This window comes from Lissotriton helveticus, chromosome 5_1, assembly GCF_964261635.1.
Source record: "Lissotriton helveticus chromosome 5_1, aLisHel1.1, whole genome shotgun sequence".
Taxonomy (NCBI): domain Eukaryota; kingdom Metazoa; phylum Chordata; class Amphibia; order Caudata; family Salamandridae; genus Lissotriton; species Lissotriton helveticus.
In genome coordinates, this window is record NC_136065.1 from 1,375,895,210 (window position 1) to 1,375,912,276 (window position 17,067).

The following is a 17,067-nucleotide window of genomic DNA, read 5'->3' on the forward strand; positions in this document are numbered from 1 at the left end:
GCTTGGGCCCTCGCTGGCGGCGAAGGTGTCAATATTGCAAGGCGGGGAGCGCCCACTTTTGTCATCGGCTTCGTGTGTGCCTGTTACCCCGGAGTAGTTGACCTCCGGGGTTCAAGTCCTGCTCTGTCGCTTCGCGAGAGGGGATGGAGGGGACGGAAGCCACACCATCGCTGCAGACCGTAATGGCCGCCATTGGGGCGCTCCACTCGCAGATCACCGCCATATTCCAGAAACTGTCTGTAACAGTGGACTACATCTGTCTGAGACCAGACGACGGCTCTTCGGTATGTTTTCAGCAAGCAGTGGTACCCATGGAGCAGTATACGCTTGAGATTGAGGGCCCCGTGTGGAAGCCAGATTTCATGTGCTTTGTTGATTCCCAAACAACAGCTAGCACGCCTGTGACTATCGTCAGCTTCTCCTGCTCGATCCCTATTCCGCCAACCATGGACATGGACAGTCTTAAGTGCCGTAACAAGTTCCTCAGTGACTATTGGAGAGATCCGCTATCCTTTCACACCTTTCCTCGCCTGATTTGTGGATATTGTGACCTTTTATCCTGTTCTCGATCCTACTGCACTGACTTGAACTTTTATGAACGCTCTGATTTTTCCATTGTGATTGTGGTTTGGGTGATAAGGGCTCTCATAAAGAACCGTACTGGCCAGGGTTGAATCTGACTCCTATGGCTTGATAAAATACCTTGATCCGATGCCGGGATTGTGACCTATAACGTCGTGGGAGTTGGGTGGTTTTTGCTGTACTCCCCCGGTTTGATTACATACTTTGCTACATACTGTATTGATCATGTTTCGGGGTGGTCGCTTCTGGCGGGGGGAAAGGGAGACCGGGAGTATGTTTTAATTCTCCTCCCCCACTTCTTTCCTTCTTTTAGGGTAAGTTTCTGGGCGACAGGCACGCTGCTAGTGGGTGTTTATCCTTCACTGATTCCTTATTCATCTGGGTGTCTACACTGGCTCTAATACTCCTGTATCTTGATGGGTGGGTCTCGCGGAGGTGATTCGTACTTGATCGTCTACACGCTGTTTATCCTTCTCATATGCGTAATTAAGATGACGTCACATGTTCCTTTATAATCGATTATTTGCAAAGCTACGTCCCCTCGCCTATTACTGTACTGTATATCATAGTATGACACCGAATATCTGTAATGCCACCTCTCGTTGCTTTAATAAAAAGAGTTAAAAACAAAAATAATTTTTAAATGATGCTGCACCGCGAGCTGGAGTGCAGCTCTTAAACTCACCTGGGTTGATTTAGGGGCCCACAGCAGCGAGCAAGCCAGACTGGCAGCCGCAACCGCGCATTATGCCCGCCTAGCCGACCATGCCAATGGCGCGCCCATGTTGCCATCAGCCAGCAGATCTAGTCGCCCGCCCTCAGAGATCATCCGAAGTGCTTCATACACATGCTCGTCCTCCACCGTGGCAATGAGTGAATATTGTTTCAGGAAACGGTTAAGCAAACCAATGTGGACCTGAAGTGGCACGCACCTATAAACGCTACGCTACAACTAATTAAAAAATTGCCACTACTCTGAAATGGGTTGCCACTGTGTACACCTACAACAAAATAGTGGGTGGCAGCCCAAAATGGAGGACTATTTATCCCTTGGGCTATATCTTTTACCCTACCTATGAAGCCCAAAGTGCCCAGTCAACTAGACTGCACCTTTCCTTCCCCAATACCCCGGGGGGACAAACCTGCCTTCGGTCTGCTGTCCCATATAGCCTGATTCAGCAGGTTCAGCGCCCCACAGGTCGGTTCAAAGATTTGGCACATTCAGCCTCTCACGAGTCACTCCTTAATTTGAGCCAGTGGTTATGGATGGAGCCCACCAGCACTTATTTTTGGGAACTGGCACTTTTTAGAATCATTTAAAAAAGAAATGTTTTATTGTTTTCAATTTTGTGAGAAACATACAACCAGCACAACAGTAACAACAGGTCACACATAGGTCAGTCAGGTAGAGTCTGGTGATCTCAGCCCCAGTGAGCACACATATTGTCACTGAATAACAGGGCATCACAGTAGGTGATTTTCTCCACCTAGTGTTTCAACTGTAGCAAGGTTCCCCCACAGTATTCCCACCACTGACCCCCATTGGCCACCCGGCCACAGCTAGATCTGCTCTCCATCGTCTGCGGTCTGTGGATCTTCGTCACAGCAAGCTGAGCCGTAATGGTTCAACCAGTTACCCCATATATTAATTAATTTCTTTGGGCACACTCTACTCTTGTGTTATGTGACTCTTTTAGCCGCTATGTACGGGTCAATGCCTTTCCTCCATTCGTATAGTTTTGGAGTGTCTTGTGTACCCTAGTGTCTTGCTATATCACGCTTTGCCACCACTAGGGCCTGGGCACTAAAAAGCAGCTGGGATCCTCCCACATCGACGTCGCATGGGATGCCCAGGAGATTAATTTTAGGTCTTAGCGGGAGGTATTGCCTCAATATCGCATTCAGCTCTTTGAGTATTGCACCCTAGCAGGGCTTTAAGTGGGCCAGGTCTCACCAATGCTGAGCACTGGCAGTTTTTTTACAGGGGACCTCGAAACAGGTCTCTATCGGGCTCTGTTTTGTGCCCTGGCACAGGCAGTCCGTTAATTTTCCGCACTGCAGTAATAGCAGGCACACTGACTTGCGCGTGATCACACTGCTCACTTCTCACTAGTGGAGATGTTACGCGAATGACATCATGTCAGGTGAGCGTTGTAGGGGAAGGGAAATCCTTTAGAGAGTAATTTTTTTCTCTCTGAATTTACCTTCTCTTTTTGAAACTCGGGAGCAGCAACATTGTCGTGCTGTCACCAGGGCTTTAAGTTGAAGCTTTTTCAATATTATATACAAGCCATAGTTGCTGCTTATTTATCTTATGCACCCAACAACCATTGACAAAGCCAATAGTCCTGACTTGTTGTAGGTTTGATGTTACTTGTATCATATATCTGTATGCAATGACAGAAGAACCAGTAAGTTGGGCGGCACACTATGCTAAGCACAGATTTTTAGCGTACGTGTTTTTAAGCAACACCCTTAATTATATTGGCCACGCCCCTTTGAGAGACCCCCCCCCCCCAGTTTTTTCATCCCACTTAATGCGCTGCACACCAGTATAACTGTATAGAGGGGCAGCCCCATAGTGTGTGCAAGAAATTTGAGCAGCCTTGCTTTGTCATAATATTTCCTATGTAGGACTTTATACTGAATGAGTCGCAGTCTGGTTTTGATTGCCACCTCTCTAGTGTGCATCAGGGCCACTTCCCAGTCTACGTCTTCCATAGTTCCCAGCTCAACCTCCCATGTCTCTCTGAGTTACCAAGGGTATCGGACATACTGTTATTCAACGTCTTATAGGTGAGTGACACTGCCTTCGTCGTGAGCTATTCCTGAAGTAATCACCCCTCAAGTGGTGCATATCCTGGCAGGTCCATTCCCCCCACTCCTCCTGACTCCACGCATAATGCAACTGGGCATATTTGAGAAATTGGGAACTGTGTAACTTGAAGTCAATGCAGAAAGTAGAGAAGGATTTGAAATTGCCCATATTAATGACATCCCCAAAAGTGGAGATGCCCAGCGTATCCCGGGGTTCCAAGCCCTGGAGCCCACCCATCTCCCTAAGCCATTTGCCCTTCCACAGCGGTGTCACCCTGGTTATTTTATGGTCCCGTTCCAGTGTTCTGGTAGCCCTATCCCACACTTTCACAGTAACACGTGTGTTAGGGAATAACGTATGTGTGCCCTTACCTCCATATAGATAGTGTAGGTACGTGTGGGGTGACAGTGTTTCCCTTACAAGTCTATATGTGGGATGATCCCAGGCCACATGAATCCAGTCGTTAATGGGGGTTAGATTAGCTGCCCAATAATAGGCTTCAATATTTGGTATTGCCAGCCCACCCCGTTATAGGGATTACATTGTAGTGTTTTAGGGCAATCCTCGGGTGCTCCTTCAGCCACAACAGGTAAACAGAGTTTGGAATTTATTTCCTTGAATATCATCCTGGGGAGAGGGTGATAGGTATTTTGGAAGGCATAGAGAAACTGGGGCAAGATGATCATTTTAAACATGGCTGCCCGGACGGTTATAGTAAGGGGTAGGTCTATCCACCTGTCTGGGTCCTGCCTAAAGTTGGTCAACGCCCGTTGAATATGGTGTCTGCGCAAACCCTAGCGTGGGGTGCAAAACAAATACCAAGGTATTTGAAGCCCTCTATGGTTACTTGTAGGTCCCTTGGTTGAGGAGGCCACTCCACCATCTGACCCAGGCTATACCAGACTGACCTGTGCCAGTTAATTCTGTAGCTGGAAAACCTGCCATAGTCGTCTATTATTTGGAACATTGTGGTAATCGGGGTTTCAGGTTCTGTCACAAATAGGAGAATGTTGTACCCTTACAGGGATATTCTCTCCTCCACCTGATCGTCGGGGGTAACCCTGAAGCCCCGTATTCCAGGGTGCTGCGTAATCATGCACGCTAGGGTTCCACTACCAGTGCCAATAGCAGTGGGGGCAGGGGCCACCCCTGTGTAGTCCCGCGGCCATAAGGGAAATCCTGGGAGAGCCTGCCATTGAACCGCACAGCCGCTCTGGGGGAAATGTATAGCAAAGCCACCCATTTCCTAAAGTTCAGGCGGAACCCAAATTTGACCAAGGTGGAGTCCAAAAACAGCGAGTGCACTGTCTCAAATGCTTTTTCTGCATCTAACGACAGGAAGACATGTGGACTGCCGCAATCCTTGACCGGCATTGTGAGAAGTTGGCCTGATAGGTGATGTTTCCAATTCTGGAACCACCTATTATCAGACCAAACAATCCCTTATGGTGTCAGGTTGTAAGTCAACCTTGTTAGACAAGCTATCCTAGGGGTAGCATGGACTAAGCAGCCTAAAGGCTTAACTTAAGAGGTCGTGTTAAGCGAGCTGTTTTACCACATACAATCCTGTAATATCAAATGAAAGGACACCACACAAGTATATATTATAAAAATATATGTATTTATTACTAAAAACAATCCCCAGTATTCTTTATGAATAAAGGGGAACAAGCGTTTAATCAAAAGCACAGTTTAAACATACAAAGTTGCACAATTATGGATGAGGGCGGGGGGCCACTCAAACCATATACTAAACAAGTGGTATAAGAGATACCAATCGAACAGTGGTTAGGCCTAGGGCCTAGGGAATCGCTGGGAGCAGTCGGGACAAGCAATGCTGAAGTCGGGAGAGGCCCACGGGATTCGGGAGCAGTGCGGAAAGCGCACGCATGCACCAATGTTAACCAATGGTGCGTAAAAGTTGTAAAGTTAAAGTTTAAGGACACTTCCGCTGAACCTAGAGGAACAAAACTTAAGACAGAGACCCTAGAGATGTGTACCAGTGTGGGAACACCGGCAGAGCAAAGTTACCTCACCCACAGGAAGCGGGTGCACAGGGTCGAAGTTGAGTCGGGTTTCGTCACGCAGGCTCTTGGTGCTTGAAGCTGAAAGGGCTGCAGGCGGGGTGAAAGAGAAGTGTCCGGTGGAGTCCAAGGGTGGACTCGAGTCGAAAAGTACCTGAAAGCAGAGGGGACAGAGTCTGGGTCACTCAGCAGTGACCAGGGTGGAACCAGGACGGAACCAGGCAATGTCGGGCGCAATCAGGTGGTCGTCAAGGAGCTTCTCTCCGCTGTCACGTGGGCTCTGGGGCATCTGCAACGTCCAGGAGCGGGTCACGATCTGTCCCACAAGGGCTCTCACCGTCGGCGCAGTCGGCTTCAAGTTTGGAGCAAACAACACTTGGCAAGAGCAATCCACGCGGAACCGGGAGATTGCTTCTCACTCAAACCAGGAGGGTCAGAGTGGGGGCTCCTTTTCAGGGGAGCTGATGCAAATCTGGAGCAACCAGATTTGCAGGTCAAATTTCAAAGTTCGTCGGCACAGGGGCCACTAGCCAGCTGGCAAGTGACCGGGCCAACGCGTTGAGCCAAAAGAAGCAGAAGGGCCCCACGCAGCACTCGTCGAGTGTGGAGGGCTGTACTTCAGTGCAAGTGTGGCTCAGGGTTGGGGCTTCTCAAACCCCGGTGTACAGCTTCGAGGGTCACTCGTGGGCTGCACGGTCAGCGTCTCGTGGTCAATTCAAGATGGCGTGCCCCACACTTCCGGTCGCCTCCACGGGTCTCAGCTCTGCAGGGACTGTGGATCAGGCTGTTGGAAGGAAGGCAAGCTTGATCTCGTTGATCTCTGTTGCTCGAGTTCCGGCGGGAACTGCAACAAAGTAGACGTCGATGGCTGGATGGTGCCTGTTTGCACAGGGTGGTCACTCCTTGACCACAAGGGAGATTCTTCAGTCTTCTACGTTGAGTAGGATGTCGAAGGGTCCAGAGTTTCGTTTCTTATGTTTCATCAGGAAATCTGAAGTGCATTGGCACTGCTCCCAGTCTTATACTGATTTTGGGGGCTGTATTACCTGCTAGGTCCCCTCCTATGGGTGGGACCCAGGAAGGGGGTGGATACACCCCCTTCCTTTGATCCAGGCCGCCCTGGCACGAGGGCTGGAGTGCCCCAGAACCGGTTTGGCCGGATTATGCAAGGGGCAGCCTTGTGCGCCCCAAGCAGTGTCTGGTTTCTTTCAAACCTCCCTGCTACAATCCACTATCTCCTGTCTGGAGGGTGGTAACACCCCCCTGCGACAGGAAACCCTTTGTCCAGGCCCCATTTGGCTGAGTTTCGGTCAGCTTCAGGGGGTCAGACTCTTGTCTGTGGCAGAGGCATCCATTTTGTGGATCTAAGGTCCTTTTAGAAATTAACCGCATTTAAGTAAAGTAACATGTCTTACCCCTCTAGAGGGGTGGAATGCTATCCCCGTCGCCAGAACTGGCGAGGGGATAGTATTCCAAATCGTATGACACCTTACACGACATGTTTTGATAAAGCCAAACCAGAGTTGCTATATAACCGCGAGGATTATAAGGCACTTAAGAGTATATGGTATGGCATTATCCTGAAACAGCTTAGGGAGTTGTTCCCGACAGCTGCAGACGGGCTCAGCTCATGCTAGAGCTCCATCTCACATTAAACCACGCACTCTGCCTCCAGGATTGATGAGGCCTTCCATAGGAGTGGCTCACAGGTTAATATGTGTCCAGGTATAGGTTTAGATATAGGTATACTATATCTAAGTAAGGGGTGATTACACCACCTTACCCCAGCTGAGTGATCAGCCAGTTGTGTCAATTTAAGAACCAGCCAGGGGTGGCAAAAGATATGCTGCAGCCCCTGGTAGGCCTTGGTGGCCCCTATGCCCTGGGCACCTATAGTGCATTATACAGGGGCTGACAAGGAGTCCATTTCTAATTGGGGTATGTACCTAGGGTACATGGAATCCATTTTACAGAGAGAGCAGATGGCCTGGGGCCCTGATTAGCAGGGAACCAGGTCAACTAAGTCAAAAAACCAGCTAAACACAGGCCAAAAATCTGGGGTAACCATAGTCAGGTAGCCACCTTCCTACACAACCCCCCCCCCCAAACGAAAGGAGATAAGGCTATCCTTGGCCAGGTAAGCCTATATTGCCTGAGTTGCCTTATAAGGAAGTACCTGCACTAGCATGGGTACCCCTGTCTCATGGTCCACTAAGCAGTCCCTCACCCTTGGGGTATTAGAGGGTCTCCACCATAGGGAATCACTACCTTGGGTGTGTTTATGCAAAGTTAAAGGCTGGTTTGGATATGGAGTATGGAAGTGAGGCTCTACTAAATTAGGGCTTAGCTTCCTCCAATTATCTTCCACCATGTGTGCCTTTCTTTCTTTAACTGAGTTGCACTGTGCTCTCAGGGTCAACCTCTGGCTACCTAAAGCTGGAGGCTGGGTCCCTCTGTTTGGCTTGCTGGAGGGACAGTTCAGGTTTGGGCCCCTTGGGTCCCAGGTTTGGCTGTGCCCAACAGAATCCATCTGTGGGAGGTCCCTAACTGTTTTTAAGGGGGCTCCCTCAGGAGTTTTTAAAGTTTTCACCTTACTAGGGCTACTAGTTTTGGTGCACCTAATCTTTTGATGGGGGTGCTTTATTTGACAGGGGGCCCTCTGGGTCTCACTGTCCTTCTTGTCCTCTGCAGCCCTGGGCTGGCTAAGGCAAGGTAGAGAGGGGCAGGTTACCTGCTCCAGACTGGGTCCCACCTGAGAAGGGTCCACCCCCCTCAGAGGCTCTGTCAGGCCAGGCCTAACAACCTCTGGGGCAGTTCCTTCATCAGGGGTAAGATCAGTTCCCTGAGGAGGCTGATCCTGTCCTAAAGTCTGGTGAGGGGGAGATTTCTCTTCCTCCTCCATGCTCTCAGTTTGTGTGGAGTTATCCATCATTTCAGGTTTCACAACACACATATCAGTTTGAGTTTGGGCTGTGGCCATCACAGCCCCACCAACCTTTTCAGGAGGAGACTCAGTTTGGGTTTCTGCTGTTATCATAACAGCTTTGCTATTTTGGTCAGGAAGAGCTTCTGCTAAAGATGGGGCAGAGAGTATCTCAGCCCTACCAACCTTTTCAGGAAGGACATCTTGAATTGGGGCTGTAGCCATTACAGCCCCATTAACCTTTCCATTGGAATTTACCATTCTAGAATGGGTTTCCTGTTCAACCTCAGCCCAGGCTGAGATTTCCAAATCATTACCAAGTAGGCAGTCTACAGGCAAGTTTGATGACACTGCCACTCTCTTTGGGCCAATGACACCTCCCCAGCTGAGACTTACTACTGCCATGGGATGATTTGTTTTGATGCCATCAATATTGGTTACCTGGTATGTGGCACCAGGTAAAAGTTGCTTAGAGGGGACTATACCATCAGCCACCATGGTGATGCTAGCCCCTGTGTCTCTAAAAGCTTCAACTTTCAAACCATTGATGATGGGTTCTTGTCTATATTTGCTCAAAGTATTTGGGCAATCGGAGAAGTTGGCAAACCCCATGCCAGTCTCATAAACAAGATTATTTGGGGAGGAGGGCCTGGATAGGCCAGGGTCCTCCTGAGCTCCAAAAGTAAACCCACCCAGATTCCTGGGTGTGCTCCCACTTCCTGGGGGATTACTGCTGACAGTAACAGGAGGTGTTGGAGCTGGCTTTGGAGGTATATTCTCTTTATTGCCATTCTTGGGACAACAGTTGTCTGTTTTGTAATGCCCAACCTGCTTACAGACATGGCAATAAGGCTTTTTCTCAGTTGAAGAAGTGTCTTGGGACCCACCCCCATTCTTGGAGTTTTGGGGCCCTGGGGAAGTCTTTTCTTTATTTTTATCCCCACCCTTATCTTGAGGCTTGGTAGACTCCTTCTTCTGGTTACTGTCCTGATTCTTAGGCCTAATCCTGGTTCTGACCCACTTGTCTGCCTTCTTTCCCAATTCTTGGGGAGAGGTCAGATCAGAGTCCACCAGGTGCTGGTGTAAGAGCTGGTTCTGACAATTACTTAGGATCTGCTCCCTCATAATCAAATTATACAATCCTGTAAAGTCATGTACTTTGCTGCCATGTAGCCAACCCTCCAGAGCCTTAGTTGCACAATCAACAAAATCAGTCCAGTCCTGAGTCTGTGTCTTCTGGGTGTCTCTGAACTTCAACCTGTACTGTTCAGTGGTTAAGCCAAACCCATCTATTAGGACACTCTTCAGGACTTTGTAATTGTTTGCATCCTCATGTCTGACAGTGAGGAGCTTATCTCTCCCTTTCTCTGAAAAGGAGTACCATAAGATTGCTGCCCACTGTTCCTCAGGAACCTGCTGTACCATGCAGGCTCTCTCAAGAGCAGTTATCCACTTGTGGATGTCATCCCCTTCCTTGTAGGGGGGCACAATCTTTGTCAGGTTTCTACTATCATAGGACCTGGGTTTCTCTTTAGGAATATTGCTGCCACCAGTGGCATCTAAGCCACACATATTTTGCTCTCTTGCCAAGGCAAGTCTAGCTTGGGCCAGGGCTACCTCCTCCCTCTCTATCTGGAGTTTGACAGCTCTCATCCTGGCCTTATGCTCTAGCTTTTGAGAAGCAGTCATGCCTCTCTGAGATTCTCTTGAGGCACTAGAAATATGAGAGTCCCCTGAGGGAGATCTCACTCTTCTGTTGCCTGGGAGAATGTTATAGGGTCTGGGGAGGTGCTTGCCCTCTCCATTCCCAAGTAGGTTTAAGTTGGCCTGGCTAAGCCTGGCAACTATAACCTGGCTACCCCTCTGATCCTGATTCTCTGGGTCCTCTACATCTGAGTCCTCCTCCTCCTCCTCTTCCTCCTCTTCTTCTTCATCCTGTGGAGGGGCATCAGTTACAGGGGGGTTCACTCCTTCTCCTGACTTTAAGGGAACTGCATTTGCCTTCTCTAAGTCATCCTGTTCTAGAATGGCTATCAGGATAGGACTGGTGGGACTTCTGCCCCTTTTTAACCCTCTTGATATGCACAAGGCAATCAAGTCCTTTCGGGTTAATTTGTCATAGCTGGAAGTTGCCTCTGTACGGTCAACTGTAAGCATGAGCGCAAAATCCGCTCCGATCGCGGATTTTGCGGATTTTCGGTAAATCCGCGATCCGCGAACTCTCGCGAATTTACCGAGAATCCGCGATCGGAGCGGATTTTGCGGTCAAAAGTTCAAACCTAAATAATTTACGATGGCGCCGGCAAGCTGCCAGCGCCATCCTCAAATGGTTACTTAATTAGCTTCGACAGGAAGCTCTAACAGATAAGATAAAGCAGGGGCTCGAGCACCTGCTTTATTTTATCAGTTGGAGCTTCCTGTTGAAGCTAATTAAGTAACTTTTGCAGGATGGCGCTGGCAGCTTGCCGGCGCCATCGTAAATTAGTTACATGGTGTGTCTTTCTTCGTGAATAAATATGTGCCCTAGTTGAAGCTTAAATTCAGTGACTCATTCAGCAGCCCAAAAATAATCACGTGGCTTTCACGTGCGCAATCCCCGTGCTGTTCCTGTGACCAGGGGCTTCTGTCTCTTAATCTGCTGCTCTGATCGGTCTCTGACCTTTTGTATTCACACAAGGGGCATGTGCGCTCGCATGGAAGCCCCGTCCGTTTGGCCCCGCCCACACACTCGAGGTGTGCACCCGCCCGTCTTCCCGCCATTTACCCACTATGATGGACATTTCACTCAAGGGACCCCCCCTGCGCACTTCGGCGCGATTGCATAGTAACACACACTTGGTCGCTGGAACTAGTTGAAGCGCAAATGCAGTGACTCATTCATCAGCCCAAAAAAAATCGTGAGCGTTGGGAGGCTGGGCAGATGTGCCTTCTTCCCAAATATACCATCGGAAATCCGCTGTGATGCTGCCCAGAGGCATTTGCATCTTTGGCTTTCACGTGCGCAATCCCCGTGCTGTGACCAGGGGCGTCTGTCTCTTAATCTGCTGCTCTGATCGGTCTCTGACCTTTTGTATTCACACAAGGGGCATGTGCGCTCGCATGGAAGCCCCGTCCGTTTGGCCCCGCCCACACACTCGAGGTGTGCACCCGCCCGTCTTCCCGCCATTTACCCACTATGATGGACATTTCACTCAAGGGACCCCCCCTGCGCACTTCGGCGCGATTGCATAGTAACACACACTTGGTCGCTGGAACTAGTTGAAGCGCAAATGCAGTGACTCATTCATCAGCCCAAAAAAAATCGTGAGCGTTGGGAGGCTGGGCAGATGTGCCTTCTTCCCAAATATACCATCGGAAATCCGCTGTGATGCTGCCCAGAGGCATTTGCATCTTTGGCTTTCACGTGCGCAATCGCCGTGCTGTGACCAGGGGCGTCTGTCTCTTAATCTGCTGCTCTGATCGGTCTCTGACCTTTTGTATTCACACAAGGGGCATGTGCGCTCGCATGGAAGCCCCGTCCGTTTGGCCCCGCCCACACACTCGAGGAAGCCCCGCCCCCAAATCCGCCAATCCGCAAAATCCGCGGATTTTGCGGATCCACGATCCGTGAATCCGCAAATTCGTGAATCGTGGATCCGCAAAATCCGCCCATGCTTAGTCAACTGTCACAGGAGCAGACCCTGAGGCTTTTCCTGTGTCAGACATGACTCTAGTGTGGTGTAAGTGATGCACCTACCTACACTAAGTGTTTCCCTACTGTACCTTGCTAGTGAGTTGTAGTCAGGGTGTGCTAATCCCTTTAATCTACAACTACTAAGTTCAGTAGAACTTAAGTATGCTAAGCTTTTGATTTTATATGTACCTAGAGGTACTTGATGTGATCTTTCAATTTGATAAAAGATTGCAATGGTAAAACAACAGCAAGCTCAAATCCCACCGCTGCTCACCAATGTGAGAAGTTGGCCTGATAGGTGATGTTTCCAATTCTGGAACCACCTATTATCAGACCAAACAATCCCTTATGGTGTCAGGTTGTAAGTCAACCTTGTTAGACAAGCTATCCTAGGGGTAGCATGGACTAAGCAGCCTAAAGGCTTAACTTAAGAGGTCGTGTTAAGCGAGCTGTTTTACCACATACAATCCTGTAATATCAAATGAAAGGACACCACACAAGTATATATTATAAAAATATATGTATTTATTACTAAAAACAATCCCCAGTATTCTTTATGAATAAAGGGGCACAAGCGTTAAATCAAAAGCACAGTTTAAACATACAAAGTTGCACAATTATGGATGAGGGCGGGGGGCCACTCAAACCATATACTAAACAAGTGGTATAAGAGATACCAATCGAACAGTGGTTAGGCCTAGGGCCTAGGGAATCGCTGGGAGCAGTTGGGACAAGTAATGCTGAAGTCGGGAGAGGCCCACGGGATTCGGGAGCAGTGCGGAAAGCGCACGCATGCACCAATGTTAACCAATGGTGCGTAAAAGTTGTAAAGTTAAAGTTTAAGGACACTTCCGCTGAACCTAGAGGAACAAAACTTAAGACACAGACCCTAGAGATGTGTACCAGTGTGGGAACACCGGCGGAGCAAAGTTACCTCACCCACAGGAAGCGGGTGCACAGGGTCGAAGTTGAGTCGGGTTTCGTCACGCAGGCTCTTGGTGCTTGAAGCTGAAAGGGCTGCAGGCGGGGTGAAAGAGAAGTGTCCGGTGGAGTCCAAGGGTGGACTCGAGTCGAAAAGTACCTGAAAGCAGAGGGGACAGAGTCTGGGTCACTCAGCAGTGACCAGGGTGGAACCAGGACGGAACCAGGCAATGTCGGGCGCAATCCGGTGGTCGTCGAGGAGCTTCTCTCCGCTGTCACGTGGGCTCTGGGGCATCTGCGACGTCCAAGAGCGGGTCACGATCTGTCCCACGAGGGCTCTCACCGTCGGCGCAGTCGGCTTCAAGTTTGGAGCAAACAACACTTGGCAAGAGCAATCCACGCGGAACCGGGAGATTGCTTCTCACTCGAACCAGGAGGGTCAGAGTGGGGGCTCCTTTTCAGGGGAGCTGGTGCAGATCTGGAGCAACCAGATTTGCAGGTCGAATTTCAAAGTTCGTTGGCACAGGGGCCACTAGCCGGCTGGCAAGTGACCGGGCCAACGCGTTGAGCCAAAAGAAGCAGAAGGGCCCCACGCAGCACTCGTCGAGTGTGGAGGGCTGAACGTCGGTGCAAGTGTGGCTCAGGGTTGGGGCTTCTCAAACCCCGGTGTACAGCTTCGAGGGTCACTCGTGGGCTGCACGGTCAGCGTCTCGTGGTCAATTCAAGATGGCGTGCCCCACACTTTCGGTCGCCTCCACGGGTCTCAGCTCTGCAGGGACTGTGGATCGGGCTGTTGGAAGGCAGGCAAGCTTGATCTCGTCGATCTCTGTCGCTCGAGTTCCGGCGGGAACTGCAACAAAGTAGACGTCGATGGCTGGATGGTGCCTGTTTGCACAGGGTGGTCACTCCTTGACCACAAGGGAGATTGTTCAGTCGTCTACGTTGAGTAGGATGTCGAAGGGTCCAGAGTTTCGTTTCTTATGTTTCATCAGGAAATCTGAAGTGCATTGGCACTGCTCCCAGTCTTATACTGATTTTGGGGGCTGGATTACCTGCTAGGTCCCCTCCTATGGGTGGGACCCAGGAAGGGGGTGGATACACCCCCTTCCTTTGATCCAGGACGCCCTGGCACGAGGGCTGGAGTGCCCCAGAACCGGTTTGGCCGGATTATGCAAGGGGCAGCCTTGTGCGCCCCAAGCAGTGTCTGGTTTCTTTCAAACCTCCCTGCTACAATCCACTATCTCCTGTCTGGAGGTGGTAACACCCCCCTGCGACAGGAAACCCTTTGTCCAGGCCCCATTTGGCTGAGTTTCGGTCAGCTTCAGGGGGTCAGACTCTTGTCTGTGGCAGAGGCATCCATTTTGTGGATCTAAGGTCCTTTTAGAAATTAACCGCATTTAAGTAAAGTAACATGTCTTACCCCTCTAGAGGGGTGGAATGCTATCCCCGTCGCCAGAACTGGCGAGGGGATAGTATTCCAAATCGTATGACACCTTACACGACATGTTTTGATAAAGCCAAACCAGAGTTGCTATATAACCGCGAGGATTATAAGGCACTTAAGAGTATATGGTATGGCATTATCCTGAAACAGCTTAGGGAGTTGTTCCCGACAGCTGCAGACGGGCTCAGCTCATGCTAGAGCTCCATCTCACATTAAACCACGCACTCTGCCTCCAGGATTGATGAGGCCTTCCATAGGAGTGGCTCACAGGTTAATATGTGTCCAGGTATAGGTTTAGATATAGGTATACTATATCTAAGTAAGGGGTGATTACACCACCTTACCCCAGCTGAGTGATCAGCCAGTTGTGTCAATTTAAGAACCAGCCAGGGGTGGCAAAAGATATGCTGCAGCCCCTGGTAGGCCTTGGTGGCCCCTATGCCCTGGGCACCTATAGTGCATTATACAGGGGCTGACAAGGAGTCCATTTCTAATTGGGGTATGTACCTAGGGTACATGGAATCCATTTTACAGAGAGAGCAGATGGCCTGGGGCCCTGATTAGCAGGGAACCAGGTCAACTAAGTCAAAAAACCAGCTAAACACAGGCCAAAAATCTGGGGTAACCATAGTCAGGTAGCCACCTTCCTACACAACCCCCCCCCCAAACGAAAGGAGATAAGGCTATCCTTGGCCAGGTAAGCCTATATTGCCTGAGTTGCCATATAAGGAAGTACCTGCACTAGCATGGGTACCCCTGTCTCATGGTCCACTAAGCAGTCCCTCACCCTTGGGGTATTAGAGGGTCTCCACCATAGGGAATCACTACCTTGGGTGTGTTTATGCAAAGTTAAAGGCTGGTTTGGATATGGAGTATGGAAGTGAGGCTCTATTAAATTAGGGCTTAGCTTCCTCCAATTATCTTCCACCATGTGTGCCTTTCTTTCTTTAACTGAGTTGCACTGTGCTCTCAGGGTCAACCTCTGGCTACCTAAAGCTGGAGGCTGGGTCCCTCTGTTTGGCTTGCTGGAGGGACAGTTCAGGTTTGGGCCCCTTGGGTCCCAGGTTTGGCTGTGCCCAACAGAATCCATCTGTGGGAGGTCCCTAACTGTTTTTAAGGGGGCTCCCTCAGGAGTTTTTAAAGTTTTCACCTTACTAGGGCTACTAGTTTTGGTGCACCTAATCTTTTGATGGGGGTGCTTTATTTGACAGGGGGCCCTCTGGGTCTCACTGTCCTTCTTGTCCTCTGCAGCCCTGGGCTGGCTAAGGCAAGGTAGAGAGGGGCAGGTTACCTGCTCCAGACTGGGTCCCACCTGAGAAGGGTCCACCCCCCTCAGAGGCTCTGTCAGGCCAGGCCTAACAACCTCTGGGGCAGTTCCTTCATCAGGGGTAAGATCAGTTCCCTGAGGAGGCTGATCCTGTCCTAAAGTCTGGTGAGGGGGAGATTTCTCTTCCTCCTCCATGCTCTCAGTTTGTGTGGAGTTATCCATCATTTCAGGTTTCACAACACACATATCAGTTTGAGTTTGGGCTGTGGCCATCACAGCCCCACCAACCTTTTCAGGAGGAGACTCAGTTTGGGTTTCTGCTGTTATCATAACAGCTTTGCTATTTTGGTCAGGAAGAGCTTCTGCTAAAGATGGGGCTGAGAGTATCTCAGCCCTACCAACCTTTTCAGGAAGGACATCTTGAATTGGGGCTGTAGCCATTACAGCCCCACTAACCTTTCCATTGGAATTTACCATTCTAGAATGGGTTTCCTGTTCAACCTCAGCCCAGGCTGAGATTTCCAAATCATTACCAAGTAGGCAGACTACAGGCAAGTTTGATGACACTGCCACTCTCTTTGGGCCAATGACACCTCCCCAGCTGAGACTTACTACTGCCATGGGATGATTTGTTTTGATGCCATCAATGTTGGTTACCTGGTATGTGGCACCAGGTAAAAGTTGCTTAGAGGGGATTATACCATCAGCCACCGTGGTGATGCTAGCCCCTGTGTCTCTAAAAGCTTCAACTTTCAAACCATTGATGATGGGTTCTTGTCTATATTTGCTCAAAGTATTTGGGCAATCGGAGAAGTTGGCAAACCCCATGCCAGTCTCATAAACAAGATTATTTGGGGAGGAGGGCCTGGATAGGCCAGGGTCCTCCTGAGCTCCAAAAGTAAACCCACCCAGATTCCTGGGTGTGCTCCCACTTCCTGGGGGATTACTGCTGACAGTAACAGGAGGTGTTGGAGCTGGCTTTGGAGGTATATTCTCTTTATTGCCATTCTTGGGACAACAGTTGTCTGTTTTGTAATGCCCAACCTGCTTACAGACATGGCAATAAGGCTTTTTCTCAGTTGAAGAAGTGTCTTGGGACCCACCCCCATTCTTGGAGTTTTGGGGCCCTGGGGAAGTCTTTTCTTTATTTTTATCCCCACCCTTATCTTGAGGCTTGGTAGACTCCTTCATCTGGTTACTGTCCTGATTCTTAGGCCTAATCCTGGTTCTGACCCACTTGTCTGCCTTCTTTCCCAATTCTTGGGGAGAGGTCAGATCAGAGTCCACCAGGTGCTGGTGTAAGAGCTGGTTCTGACAATTACTTAGGATCTGCTCCCTCATAATCAAATTATACAATCCTGTAAAGTCATGTACTTTGCTGCCATGTAGCCAACCCTCCAGAGCCTTAGTTGCAC